This window comes from Crinia signifera, chromosome 1 (assembly GCF_055691185.1).
Source record: "Crinia signifera chromosome 1, ASM5569118v1, whole genome shotgun sequence".
NCBI lineage: Eukaryota > Metazoa > Chordata > Amphibia > Anura > Myobatrachidae > Crinia > Crinia signifera.
The window spans coordinates 372,307,460-372,318,873 of NC_139217.1; positions in this window are offsets into that span (position 1 = coordinate 372,307,460).

Consider the following 11,414-nt stretch of genomic DNA (forward strand, 5'->3'; position numbering starts at 1 on the left):
GTGACTGCAAGATTACATTGTTGTTGTTTTTTTTTTAAACGGTTTTTAATTTACATATTATAATACAAGCACAACATTTGCACAGTGTAGATGGGCATATATATCAGTTGGTATGTTTACTTTAACATTCCCTACACAATCTCCAAATCAATTTTTAATCTAATTTCTATTCCAAACCATATCTCTAGTATGTAATCGTAAATTCACAAGACAACATGAGGAAAAGCAGGGGGGGGTTATAGTAGTATCAATATCTGGTTTCGCGTCTCAGTCTCCAATAGTGGTTTTCCACCCGCGGGGCAGCGGTCTGGGCTACATTGCTCAACTGGCTAGTTGTCTTAGTTGGTACCAGGGGGTAGATTCAAAAAGCTTTTGGATGCGCTCCTGTGTTGTCTGGTCTAGGGTCATTATGTACATTTCCCATTTTTTATAGAATCGTGGGGCTCCCTTTTCTAGGTCAGCTATCGTAGCCTGTCTTTCATAAAATAATACATTAAGTAATGCTTTTTTAAGTTCTAATATAGAGGGGGCTCTTCTATGTATCCAATGCAGGAGTATTAGTTTCTTGGCAAGGGTTAGGATGATCGTAAGGATCGGTATTATCTTTACTTTATTGGGGCCTAGGTCCCATATATGGAAAAGCAAGAATAGGCAAGCCGATGGGGTTTTTCTGCAGTTTCATGGAGTAAGTGTGATTGATAAACCCCATTAGCTTATCCCAGAAATTCCTGATCTTTCCGCACTCCCAGAAATTGTGGAAATATGATGCTTTTGATTTTTTACATTTATAACAGGCCCCCGTGTCTTCAGGGACAAAGTGGGCTCTCTGAACTGGGGCTATATATGCCCTATTTATAAACTTTATATGAGTTTCCTGTAAGGATACAGAGTGTAGATGCTTCATTGTAAATGAAAGTTTGCTAAATAATCTGGGAGGGGCAGGAAGATCAGGGACATCCACCGTCCACTTTTCATGTAGTTGGGTATGATGGTACAATATTCCGGTAGCCATCAGCAAGGAATAGAGGTACCTTATTCTGTATCCCAATACGCATTCTGGTCTCAGTAGGTTCTCTATGGGGTCAGTGGTTTCTTTTTTATCCATGGGGTGTTCTTGAGACTGTACAAAATGTCTAGCCTGCAAGTACATGTAGAATTGTCTATTTGGTAGGTGAAATTTCTCAGCCAATTTTGAAAACGGCATTATGGTGCCCCCTGGGTCAAAAATCTTACGGATGCTGGTAATTCCTTTATCTCTCCATCCCTTAAATTCCACATTTTCCATGCTAGGGACAAATAGGGGGTTGCCCCATAGGGTGGTAAAAGGTGAGTAAGCAGGGTTTCTGTGTAATAGTTTGTTTGTTTTCTTCCACGATCTATATGTGTCTCCAAACAGCACTGAGTCCCTAATCTGCTTAGGTATCATCTTCACCGGAGCATGAATCAATGCTGCCGGGGAGTGAGGTTGAAATATCTAAAACAGAAAAACACATATAATGCGCTAGAAACAATGTATAAATATATAAATTTATTAAATAAAAATTACACTGGCCAGTGTTAAAAGATCAGATTGTTACAAACAATTTCATTAGAATATAAAAAATGGAGAAAGACTAAAAAATGGGGGGGGGGGGGGGTTTAGTCCGCCATCAAGAAAATGTTTTATATTGTTTTCCCACAGTCTTGTATGGAGATTGAGAGGTTTATTTGGTTTCAATCATAGGTTCTCCTTGTGAGATAGGTGGAGGATATCTGTATTCCTCTATACATGAAACCTTCTCACACTATATTTGTCTGGCCTGACATAAAATTCAATGTATGGAGAAAAAATCAAATCAAATATAAATAAAAAATAGGGTAGGTATCCTCCCTGTACCTGCACTGGAAGTCCCAGGTTTGCGTGCTTTTTATATTTTGTTAGCAATGGTGCCTTTGTATTGATGGTACAGTACTTTCCTGGGAACCCGGGCTCCTTCTTCTAGGAGAGATCACAGTATCAACCGGTAATGTAGCACTTTATGCAGGTATCACGGGCAGGTCCGCCTGTATTTCAGGATGAAAAAGTAATAGCTCAATAACGCGTTTCCCCGCCTCCGTGGGGACTCAGCGGCTTCCTCAGATTTTTGAGCTGATGGGAGGTCTGTAGCGCTGTGTTTATATGGGATGATTACAGCTGTTTCGTATTGACAATCGGCTCATTTCCGGGTACAAAGCCCGGTGTGGGTATCCGCCCACTTGTCATTTGCGACCAATGAGTATGGTGCGCATCATCGTCCTCAATTGTTCTGAATACAGTGCCTGGATTCGATATACGCCCCCTTGTTGGTTGCGGCCAATGAATGAGGTGGGCGTTATTCAGCTACGTATTGGGCAGATTTTTTCTGCCTTCCAAACCTCGTTTCCAGTCGTGGGTTGGTGAGTGGAAGGTGTATCAGGCGCAGCCTCGTTCTGGGTCTCTTATGTCCCTCAATCAACAATGTCAGCTTTATTTGTAGTTAACAGATATACATCGCACAGTCTCAGATTCATCTCTGTGGCATCAATATACTTTAATTTATCTCTCTGGTGCTTTATCCCGATGATTTTCAGGACGGACCCAAGGGTTAATAGGGATTTAGAGGAAAAATATATACAGAAAGTCACCACTATGGATTTTCCAATGTGTCCCCGTGTTCTTACTCTCCGGCACTCTGTATATATAGATCGAGGCTTAGGTGGCCATGTTGTTTATGGGCAAATTGCCCTTTTTGGCAGAATTTCAGAAACAGCAGCAAAAGATTTATATTTTCATTCAATATAAATAAACATGTGTTCATATGTATATGCGTTCATCCCACATTACTACAGCCTTTAGTTCCTACACTGGTTAAAAATATATATATTTTAGCACCGATATATATCAAAAAATGGCTATTTAAAAAAATAAAAAATTTTAAATTAAAAAATGAGAAATGAAAGAGATTTTATTATTGACAGAGAAATAGTTAGTTGATATAAAATATTAAATATTTAGACATGGTCCTTTTCTTACTTTCTTTTACCTTGTCGAAAGAAGGAAAGACTAGATTTGGAAAAAAATGAATAGAGAAGGGAGGAGTTGGGAATAAGTTCAGGGGCAGCAGAGAAAAAAATAAAAATAAAAAATTATATATATATATATATATATGGGACCAAAACTTCTCTACAACAGATTAATCGGTCTATGTCTATACACTATATATTGTTATTTTTGACTTTCTTTCTAGCTTTATGTCACTTGTGATTCCCAGATGGATCTCTGGTGAGCCACAATTGGTCAGCCAGCTAGTGGTGTTATGAAGTCGTCTGTCGAGCTTGAAAATATGAAAAGAGAGAATGGGGACCCCCTAGCATTCGCAATCTGTGGAACCCAGATGGACCTCTGGTGAACCACTGCTAGTGCTTAGTGTGGGGCTCCATCAGTACTTCTCAGATTAGATGTTAAGTTCTATTGTGTCATTCAGACCATTTGGTACTAAAGATCCTAGCCGAAATATCTAGTATGCCTCTCGTCTATTTAGTTGTCCATCTGTCACCACCTCGTTTGGTGATTTTGATGTGCTCAATGCCGATTGCCGACATTCCCTCTAGTGTGCCTTTTTGGCATTGGTGACAGTGTTTGGACAGGGGATGTGTGCGAATTCCACTCAGTACATTTCGCCTATGCTCCATTATTCTGACATGTAGGGTACGTGTAGTGCGGCCCACGTATTGTTTGCCGCATTTACATGTAATGAGGTAAACTACAAAGGTTGTTTTGCAGTTAATAAATTCTTTAATATTAAAGGTTTCTTCTGTTGTATTTGAACAAAATGACACTGTTTTTTTAGGGCACAGTTGACACACCAGGCACTTCACATTGCCACATCTGTGGTATCCCTCTGGTTTAGTTGGTAACCAGCTCCTTTGAGCAGTGTCTGTTTTATTGCTAAAGTGACTCTGTGTCAATTTATTTCTTAGATTATCGGATTTTCGAAAAATTACATTTTCTGTTATCTGTAAACCTTGATTGAGAATATTATCTTGTTTTAATATATCTGAGTTTCTTTTTATTATATTTTTAATCTCGTTCGCACAGCTATTGTATTGAGTGGTAAATACGCATGTTCTATTGATGTTACTGTTATCAATAGTTTGGGCTTTCCGGTTGTCTTGTAACAAGCAGTGTCTAGGAATCTTCTTAACTTCACTAAAAGCCTTTGTTAGAGTTTGCAGTGGATATCACTGTTCTTCAAAAGATTCAATTAGTGTCTCTGCCTGTCTAAGAAAAGCTTCTTCTGTAGAGCAATTCCGCTTTATGCGGATAAGTTGGCTTTTTGGTATGTTCGACACCCAGGGTCTTGCGTGGGAGCTTTGGAAGTTCAGGTATCTATTTTGATCAACAGGCTTTGTATATGTTTCCGTTATTATTGTTCCATTTTTAATTCTTAGTGCAACATCGAGAAAACTTATAGACTCCGTGCTATGTGTGGAAGTGAGTGTAAGGCTAAACCGATTATTATTAAGGTTTTCCGTGAATATCTTCAGTGTACTTATTTCCCCATCCCAAATCATAAAGAGGTCATCAATAAATCGACCGTAGAGAACCAGGCTCGCCCCACACTCCGCACCCCAAACATGTTCATCTTCAAAGATGCCCATGTAGAGGTTTGCGAAGCTAGGGGCGAACCTGGTTCCCATAGCGGTCCCCCGTGTTTGTAAATAATATTGAGTGTCAAAAAGAAAATAATTGTGCTTTAAAATAAAACTAATAGAATCTAAAATGAAAGAACGGAGAGGTTGAGAGATCTCGTCATCTTCAGATAGATATTTATCAATCACTGTAAGTCCCAATTCATGCGGTATATTTGAATAGAGTGCTTCAACGTCACATGTTAGTAATATGTGGCCCTCCTTCCATTTTACATTCTCAATCATATTTAAGAAATGTTTAGTGTCTTTTATATGTGATTTTAATTTGAAAACATATTTTTGAAGGTGAAAATCAACAAAGGCAGATAAATTGCTAGTGAGGGAACCCACACCAGAGATTATAGGACGACCCGGGGGAGTGCTCAGTGATTTGTGAATTTTGGGTAAAAAGTGGGGATGACAGGGTGTGTAATATATAAAAAAGACGAGGTTTCTCTCGATATTGCACCGCCTTCAACTGCGGAGTCTAGGAGAGCCTTTAATTTATTTTGGAAAAGGGTGGTGGGATTGCTCTCAAGCTGTGTGTAGAATTTCCTGTCATTGAGCTGTCGCATTGCTTCAGCTACATAATCGGCAGTATTTAGTAGAACGATCCCACCACCCTTGTCAGCTGGTTTGATGACAATTTTATTGTCATCATGCAGATTTTTTAGGGCTCTTCTCTCTCTCCCTGTGTAAGATTGTCTCTGATCTGTTTCTTGTCTACTCTTTCACACAATTGTTTGAATTGGTTCATAGTCTTTGTGTAAAAATACTCGATAAACGGACCCTTGTATTGCAAGGGATAAAAATTTGATTTATTTCTGAAGATTTTTTCTTTATTAATATCAAAAATTTTTATTGTCTCTGTTTCTATGGATTCCTCTCTCAAGGACTCCAAGATTGATAATGCTGCCTCTTCCTCCTCATCAAGATCTGGGTCTAAATTAATGTTATTTACTGTTATGTCTTTTATTTCTTTAGCTGAAAAAAATCTCTGTCTGCTCAGAGACCTAACGTACCTATTCAAATCTACAAACAATTTAAAAATATTTGGTTTGCTTGCAGGAGCAAAGTTTAGTCCCTTTTCTAGAAGTTTAATTTCTTCTTTTGTTAGTGATTTTGAAGATAGGTTGTAAATGCCCTTCCCTGTGTTGGTTATCTCACATATATGATTTTCTTTGGTCTTGTGTCTGGCCCTTCCTCCTCTGCACCCTCTCCTTCTCTTATTCTTTTTAGAGGTCCTTTTTGTATTTCGTTTATTGGACGTTTGAATGTGGTTCTCCCCCCTAAAAAAGCCTGACTTCTGGGTGAGGCCTCATATTCTTCCTCGGTTTCGGAGGTATTACTATAGATTCTGTTTGGCCTTTTATTATAGAATCTTTGGGGGGATTCATATTCTCTAAGATTTTCAAATCTATTTGGATGAACAAAATTTTTCCTAATTTGTGTAGGTTGCTGTTTCCAGCCTCTCTTTGGCGAGGAGAATTGGGGGCGGGAATTATTGGAAGGATGTTTGCTATAACGTTCAGTTTTGTATGATCTTTGTGTTAGAGGTTCTCTTTGGGTTGGATTGCCATTCTTATAAATGCCTCTTGGTGGGTTGGGATTTTTCCTATAAGTATATACTTCTCCTCTATCATAATCTTGTAGGTCTCTGTCTATTTTGTGTTCTTTTCTAGTGATAAGTTGTTCAAATTTTTCCAAGTTTGTGTTAACTTGTCGGTCTCTTTCTACAAATCCGTCTTTATTTTCAAACTCCTTTAGTGTAGTATGTACTTTTTCAATTTGTGTCTGTATCTCTTTAACCTTATCCTCTCTATATTTAATCAAGAGTCTCATTAGGTTTTTAGAGCAGGCATCTAAGGTGTTATTCCAATTTTGTGTAAATTCACAGTCATCCTTAAAAGTGGATGGTTTAATTATTCTGAGGCCTCAAGGGATCATGTCTCCATCCAGATATTTCTGCAGGGAGACCTGGTCCCACCAATGTCTAGTTTCTGCCAGGCAGAGGCTCTCTAGTTCATTGAAGGTACTGTGCATGTCAGAGTTCTTAATGAACTCTCCTTTTGTGACACAGGCAGTACCCTTTAGATAGGAACTTCTTCTTTCCATCCTTTCTGAAATACATTTTAACGTCGACATTTTGTGTGTCTAAAGAGAAGCTACCAGATATATAAAGGCACAAGATAGTCAAACAAACACAGAAAATGATATCGGCGCTAAACTCAATAAACCACTATCTTGGTTGAATATGTTTGGGGTATAGACCCAAATACACCACTGTGTACAAGTACCCAATAAATATATTGGTATATGTGCGCAGTGGGTTCCAGCCGCATAGAGTGAGGGAATTGCCTATTCCCTAGGTATGCAAGAACAAAACAGAAAAACACATATAATGCGCTAGAAACAATGTATAAATATATAAATTTATTAAATAAAAATTACACTGGCCAGTGTTAAAAGATCAGATTGTTACAAACAATTTGTAATTCTGTTTTGTTCTTGCATACCTAGGGAATAGGCAATTCCCTCACTCTATGCGGCTGGAACCCACTGCGCACATATACCAATATATTTATTGGGTACTTGTACACAGTGGTGTATTTGGGTCTATACCCCAAACATATTCAACCAAGATAGTGGTTTATTGAGTTTAGCGCCGATATCATTTTCTGTGTTTGTCAGGTTGAAATATCTGTCCTTCCAGAGTGGGGGCCGTATATTCTGAACCACCAAGAAACCAATCTGTAATGTACCTAAAATGGGAGGCTAGTGAAAAGGCCTGTATATCTGGCATGGCAAGCCCTCCATCTTGTTTAGTGAGCCTGAGGCGGTCAAAGGGGATATGCGGCTTTTTGCCCGCCCAGGCAAATTTTATAAATAGAGTCCTGAATTTTTGTAGATCAGCTTTCTTCAGCTGTAGTGGTAACATCTGTAGTAAATAGGAGAGTTTGGGGAATGCAACCGATTTTATGACCGATATTCTACCTGCCAAAGAGAGCGGGAGTTTCATCCAGCCTGTAAGCTGCTTTTCTACTACTGTATATAAGGGGGGGAAGTTAGCCATGTAGAGGTCTTCTAGTTTGTTGGGGATCAGAACTCCTAAGTATTTTAGAGTGGGGTGGCATATCGTGAATTGAGAAGTGACCGGGGGAGAGGAAAAGTAGGCTCGGGAGGAATGAAAGGGAAGTAGGCGGGACTTATCATAGTTTACTCTGAACCCCGAAAACTGGGAGAAGTGAGATATAACTCCCTGAATTGCAGGAATTGAAGTGCTGGGGTCAGCGATAAATAATAGAATGTCATCCGCAAATAAACTTATTTTAACTGTCGATGTGTGCACCTTTATACCCTGAAAGTCTTGGGTAGCTCTCAGGGTTATTGCTAGGGGCTCAATTGCTAGTGCAAAGAGTAGTGGTGACATGGGGCATCCCTGTCTAGTCCCCCTAGATATCGGTAGGGAGACTGACAGGTAATTATTTGTTAGTATTTGGGAGGTGGAGTTATTATATAATAATTGAATCGTGCGGGTGAAGTCGGTCGGGATCCCGAACCGCTCCATTGTATGGAACAGGTGGTCCCAGGTGACTAGATCAAACGCCTTTTCCGCGTCCAGCGAGAGCAAGGCATATGGGTCCGTCGTCCCGGCCGACTCCACCCATTGCATAACTGTGAGTGCCTTTCGCACATTGAGCACCGAGTGGCGTCCCCATACAAATCCCGTCTGGTCTAGGTGGATCAGGGAGGGGAGTTTAAGTCTGTCGGCTAACAGTTTTGTGAAAATCTTATAGTCCGTGTTTAGAAGGGAAATAGGTCTATATGAGCTTGGGAGAAGGGGGTCTCTACCTGGTTTGTGGATAATCTTTAGTATAGCTGAATTAAAGTATAATGGAGGGGGGGTGCCTTTTAATATTGCATTGTAAAGTGAGCACAAGGGCTTAACTAATTTAGGGGCCAGGAGCTTGTAATATTCGTTCGATAACCCATCGGGACCCGGGGATTTTCCCGTTTTCAGGGTTTTGATTGTGGCTAAGACCTCTTCCTCAGTTATCGGGGCAGTTAGTGTATGTGAGGAATCCCCGTTTAGCGTCGGATGTTCTAAAGATTCCCAAAATTTCTCTTTCTCCTGTGTGTTTATTTGAGGTTGGGAATATAGGTTCTCATAGAAGGTGTGTAGGGTTTCTGCTATTTGGGAGCCTGAGTGTACCACTGTACCATCTGTTTTTTTGTAGGGCCTGTATGGTGGATGGGGGGTGTTGGCCTCTTAGCAGGTTTGACATAAGTCTACTCACTCTATTGCCATGTTTGTGGAATCTGGCCTGGGAAAGGAATGTGAGTTTGGATTCTATTTTAGATAATACTATATCAAAGAGGGTTTTCTGCTCTTCATATTGAGCTCTGTTTATCCTTGTGTTTTTTTTTTTTTTGAATAATTGGTATGCTTCAGTAAGCTTAGCTTGGGATTCTAGATACAGTTTTTGGGCTTCCTTTTTATGTTTCGCTGAATATGATATGATTGAGCCTCTAATTACCGGTTTTGAGGCCTGCCAAAATAGGAGGGGGGTGTCCTGTTCTGCCTGCATATTAGTATGTTTGTAATCCATCCAGGATGCCTCCAGCATATTGCGAAAGTTTTCTGAGTCTGACAAATGGGATGGGAAACGCCACTGTCTTACAGGGCCCTTATCTATGTGTGTCGCGAGCGCCACCCAACTGACCCCATGGTCGGATACGGTTATGGGTTCCAGCGCTGAGTCCTGCACCCTTGGAAATAGGGATGTGGACATGAGCACATAGTCGATCCTGGAGAGGGAGCCATGCGCCGCCGATAGGCACGTCTACTCCCGGTCAACTTCAAGATTACATTGTTATTGCAAGTGAAGGGTACCCCCTGGCTGCACAGCCTAGCTGAGAAGCTAGTTGCAGGGGCCTCCATCTTTGGTTTGCAGTGGTTACATGTAATGTCACGTTGCCACAGTCCAGACAAGCCCGGGTTGTCTGGGCTGCAAGGCCTAGTCGCCGGCTCTTACCCGTGGTCGTGGTTTTCGTAATGTGACTGCAGATTCAGGGCTTACATGTGCACCGATTTGCTGATATTCTCAGCGCAAGCTGAATAAGTGCCATAGATACCTAGGGTCTCCAACATTTTGAAGACTTGTTAATTACTAATATTAAACTAAATTAATAAAGTATTTTTGGCCAACCTTTTTATACTTGACTCATTAGGAAGTCCTTCATTAGGAAAGTTTATTTTTGAACAGCAACAGTGAGTGTTTTATTTTTGCAGGAATATTTATCTGCGTACCTGCATCCAATGGTAAATGACACTCAATTTTGCCTGCACAGCACAAATCAGACTATATAAAAATTGTATGATGAGGATGCCATTACATACCCTTAAAGCAGCAAACGGGTGTATGAAACCAGTTTTAATAAAGAATTAAAATTTCCATTTAAATTTTTTTTTATTTATTTTTTTATCTCTCATGCAGTAAAATGTCCTACATAATTTATCACTTTCTCAAACTCCTTTAGAGCATGAGCACAAATGGACAGCATTATTGATTTACCCTAATCAATTATTTAGTTTCTCATATGGTGCCACAAATTCTATTGCTCTAATAATAATGATCTTCTTGCAGTATGTGTCTAATCCTTCCTATGGACCAGATGCACTAAGCTTCAAGAGTGATAAGCAGCCAGCCAATCAGCTCCTACCTGCCATGTTACAGACTGGGTTTGAAATATGACAGGTTGGAGCTGGTTGTTTATCACGCTCCATTTTATCACTTTTGAAGCTTAGTGCATCTGGTCCCGTCTGATAAATGGTAGCTACATGCAGTTGCATTTATTATTATATTCAGAGTATGTAATCCATCCCTGCAGAATGGGGATTGTATTCTAAATTCCTTAACATACACAGACACCCTAATTTGCTATGTGCCAGTGAACTAATCAGTATGTTGATGGAAGGGGAGGAAACCTACACATGCAGATGTAAGATGAAGGGTAGAGCAAGCCCTGCTGATCACAGGGCCTGCCCCTCTATAACCTATCCCCAACTCAGGCATACCTGGATCCTGAAACATCTTACCCCTACCCAACTATCTATACTAGCTAACTTAACCCCACCCACCCAAAGGCCCCATCATAAGAAATGGGGGCAAACGACTAATGGCCTAAGCTGGGTGGACCCGAGCTCTCCCACAATGGACAATTCAATAGAACCCTCAATATTAAATAGTAGTTATCATGTATATTAGAGTATATTTCTGTCCAGATTATTAGACAGTGTATATATATATATATATATGTGTGTGTGTGTATATATATATATATTATAATACAAGGATGGGAACAAGACAATCATGAGGGTCCTACAGAAATAGATTTGATATCCTTTATCCTACCTTTACTCCTTCCCTTCAAACAAAGGATAACATGATATGTGGCTGACAAAACTATTAGCTAAGATCCCTTAGCTAAACCAGACCCTACTCTCCCACAGTAATCCTATATAAAGAAGCTTGCACATATGAAACTTCGTGATATAGTGAAAATACACTAAGAATATAAAAACAGGTTATTGAGAATATAGTTAGCATAGCTAGCCCCAGAGGCCAATAAGGGACGTATGGCTGTACCGTAGCAGGAATGAGGTATTCTGATATGGAAAATAAGGAGCCGCAGGTTTGGATGAGATCTCGGTAAAGTATACA